The 3,916-nt window shown below is 40.6% G+C and overlaps 1 pseudogene; it reads right to left on the bottom strand.

The window, feature by feature from the left end:
* Positions 1 to 517: 517 nt before the first annotated feature.
* On the bottom strand, positions 518 to 1,876 carry LOC103746644 (annotated as a pseudogene).
* Between the last annotated feature and the right edge of the window lie 2,040 nt (positions 1,877 to 3,916).

Raw genomic sequence — 3,916 nt, 5'->3', positions numbered from 1 at the left:
TTCTATATTTTCTTCTAATTTTAATGACTTTTCCACAAAATATATATTTTCTTAGATAATGACTAATAACCACTCCCACAGAACTTACAGACCATGCAGTGAGAGGAAGATACTGTTCTTATCATGTACAATACATGCACTGGTCCTCTGCAGGGGCAGCATGTACTCTTAACTGCTGAGCCATTTCTCTGGCTCCACAAACTGTTTCTTTGCTTATGTTACCAGGGGTGAGATTAATTTAAATGTTGAACCAGGTATTTAGCACAGGGCTTCCTTGAACTGAAAGTGACTAGGCTGCCTCCACCTCTAAAATGCTGGAATTACAGGCTCATGCCAGCATACAAAGCTAAAAAATACTGACAATTACCAACAGTTACTCTTTCAGCCCTCAAATCTAGAGAAGCACTTGTTCACAGTAAATTTAATTTTGTTTTCTTATGTAAAATCATTTTGATTTTTTCACAGCTGAGCTGGGAATATATAACTTTCTCCTAAAAATTAAAAATGGCATTATCTCTTAGCATTCTCTGATTTTCTTCTCAGCTTGCTTTAGGGATATCCACGTGTTCGATATGCTTTCTCCCTGTTTGGCCCATATCAAATGGTTGTTTAACCCAAATATTTGAGCAGCAAACTGAACTGATCCTTCTGGACAAAGTATGGTCGAACAGCCAAAACCGCTGGGTAGTTGAAGAGATGACCACGCATCCTGAGCTCCCCAGTCTGGTGTGATGGGAGGACAGCTGGTAACTGGATATGCAGCACTGCCAGACTTCACTGGTCCCACACCATTGCTTCTGCCTGCCACTGCCACAAACACAGAGGGACCGCCATCCCCTCCAGACTCTGCTTTAATCCTTAGAGTTTCATCTGGTCTTTCATGGGCAGATGTTACCTGAAATTAACATGGAATCCCCGAATATCCAAAAGCCTTCTTGATTTTCTCACAGTGACTAAGATCAGAAGTTGAATCCATCAATACTACAACTCTGCACTGATTTTCTGATTTCAGAAGGAACTCTTATCTGCAACCCAAAGTTTTTCTTTACCATCTGTAGCTCTTCAGGAGTTACTGTTTGTCCTTCTGCCGGCTTCCATCTCCAGATGGCCAGAGTCTCCAGGAATCATTATCAATAACACCAGCAAGAACAATCTCTTTGGTAGTTACATCGACACCAACTTCAATCTTTAGTGTACAGTTCTGGGGCAACCACGATTTTTCCAGTATCTCAAAAATGGCTTGTGTCGCATGACACGTGATATCCACTTCAGTCTGGCCTATAACAAGTCCAGCCAAACAGAATCTTGCAGAAACCAGTTGTTCCTCCAACCACTGAGAGTCGTAATTGGCATTATCTTTAAAAAAAAAAATCTCCACTTTAGGTGGGTAAAACTTATATCCTTCCTTGACACCAGGATTTCTTTTGGAAAAAGGAGACAGTTGCTATTCTTTGGCAAATTCATTCCACTGGAATCATTTCACATCGGGGGTGGGGGGGGCGAGGAAAGCTATCCCCACATTTTCTAGTGAAAGCAGTTTTAATACCTGCTTCCTGTAAAAATTGAAAGATACAGCTGGTGGTTTTATTGGAGATGGCAGCTTTGCCTTTGAGGTGGTTCTTTCTGGCTGCATTTCCTGCTGTGATCTGGTCCTCAGTAGCAGGATGACTCTTCCTGGATTAGATAGTTCATAGACTTGTTTTACCTTCCTAGAGCTTTTACCAATGTTCAATACCTCGGCTGTTACTGTTACCTCCAGCACTGCTGCAATTATCCTGAGCTGGATGGAGGTGGTAAGATGCACGAAAGAGAGGCTGCATTTGACATTTTGTTTTTTGCTTAGTTGTTTTTTTTTGACATTTGAATCATAAACCATCTGGTGTGTGTGTGTGCGTGTGTGTGCGCGTGTGTGCGTGCGTGCGTGCCTGCCTGCCTGCCTGCCCGCCTGATGCAAAGTGACAATCTCAGGTTCTCGTACACAGGTAGACAATTGTCTCAATTATATTTATCAAATAATCTGCCCTTTCCCCACTGATTTGAAATGCCAACTCTATCTACTACGCCCTGAAATTCCATATCTACACACCAATCTTCTTTTTTTTTTTGTCTTTTTAAGACAGGGTGTCCTTGTAGTCCGAGCTGATCTCGAACTCATTTTATAGTCCACGCTGGCCTTGAACTCACAGAGATCGGGCTGCCTCTGTCTCCCGACTGCTGGGACTAAAGATGTGTGCTACTGTGCCGGGCACACCAATCTATTTTTTTAAAAAAAATTGTCTTTGTGTCAATACCATACCTTCTTAACTACCTTGACTTTGTGATACATCTCCAGCTAGCTCTTGTGGAATGAATCTTGCCTGCTCCATTTCCCTTTGGGACAATTATCTTGGTTATTCTTAAACATGTTCTATGTGAGTTTTACAATCAGCTTGTCAAATGCTAAGGAAGATCATTTTAAGATTTTGGTTGAAATCATTTTAAAGTTACAGGTTAATTTAGGGAACTTCACACAGTCATTGTCAAAGACATAAAAATGAGATAAAATCAAATATAAGTACAAAGATGTAAAATTCAGACCTGGAGCTCCTCATGATAAAATGCAATTCTCTCCATGTTTACCCAGAACCAGTGCAGAGGTTTTCCACTTACTGATTTTATTTAACCCTGTTTTCCTTGAGGGTTTACGTTCCCCCATCCACTGTTTCAGTTTCAGTAGAATCTTATATTTCTGGTTCATTATAACAAATTGTTCTCACACATATAAAAAAAAAAAAACCCAAAACTCAAGCTAGTGAGGGTTGATTTAAAAACTTTAAAAAAGGGCCAGAGAGATGGCTCAGCTGCCAGGTAAAAGGGCTTGCATCCAGACCTCATGACATGAGTCCTGTCCCTGAGATCCACATGGTAACAGGAGAGAACTGACTTCCACTAATTGTCCTCACACGTTTCCACATGTACGACATGCCCACACACATACATAAATAAATGGAATTAAAACTTTTTAAACTTAAAAATAGGCAGAGATTGCAGAACATTAAACAGATGGGAAAACCTCTGTCATTCAACCAATCGATTTTTTTTGGAAGATTTTATTCTTATTTTTAATCATATGTGTATGTGAGTGTTGGTATGGGTACATGTGTGCAGGTGACTATGGGGGCCAGAAGATGATGTCAGATCCCCCGAGCTCTAGTTACAGGCAGTTGTGAGCCCCTCCCAATAATGTGCTGGGAACTGAACTTAGGTCCTCTGGAAGAACAGCAAGTTCATTTAATGGATGAGCCATCTCTCCAGTCTCTCAAACAACAGTCTTTGAATGCCTTTTATGACTAAGACAACTATGTTCACCCTCCCATATACTTCAACTCATCTCTAGATTGCCTAAAATACCTAGCACAATGCAAATGCTCTTTACACAGTTGTTACAGTATATTTTTAAGGAATAATGACCTAAAATATGTACATGTTCAGAACAGATGCATTTTTTTTACCCAGATATTTTAAATCTGCAATTCGTTGACTCTGTGGATAACGGAACACACAGATAGAGGAGCAGCTAGCTCTGCTGGGAAGGAAGACAGTTGAGGATAGTAAGGGAGGGAAGGAGAGAGGGCAGGAAGCCTTCATCAAACTTCTGGGGTCACATGCAGCATGGTGGACAGATTTTATTCTACTTGTGAGAAGCCTGGAAGTGGTGAGATGAGGGGAGAGTTATGTGTTGGAGATGGTTCTGAAGAGCAACTAATTTGGAAGTGGATGTCTTCTAGAACTTCTAGACTCATTTCCCATGTTTTAAGAAACATTTTAATATTTTCCCCTTACTTTTCAATCTCAACCTTTGCAGGAACGTAATCTCAGACTAGCAAAAGACTGCATTGCCTTGCCTTTCTTGAAATAAATGGATAAAAACCAGAAA

Source organism: Nannospalax galili, unplaced genomic scaffold (genome assembly GCF_000622305.1).
Source record: "Nannospalax galili isolate Female #2095 unplaced genomic scaffold, S.galili_v1.0 scaffold102, whole genome shotgun sequence".
Lineage (NCBI taxonomy): Eukaryota > Metazoa > Chordata > Mammalia > Rodentia > Spalacidae > Nannospalax > Nannospalax galili.
The sequence above is the reverse complement of the archived record's forward strand: the minus strand, read 5'-3'. Positions and strand labels throughout refer to the sequence as shown.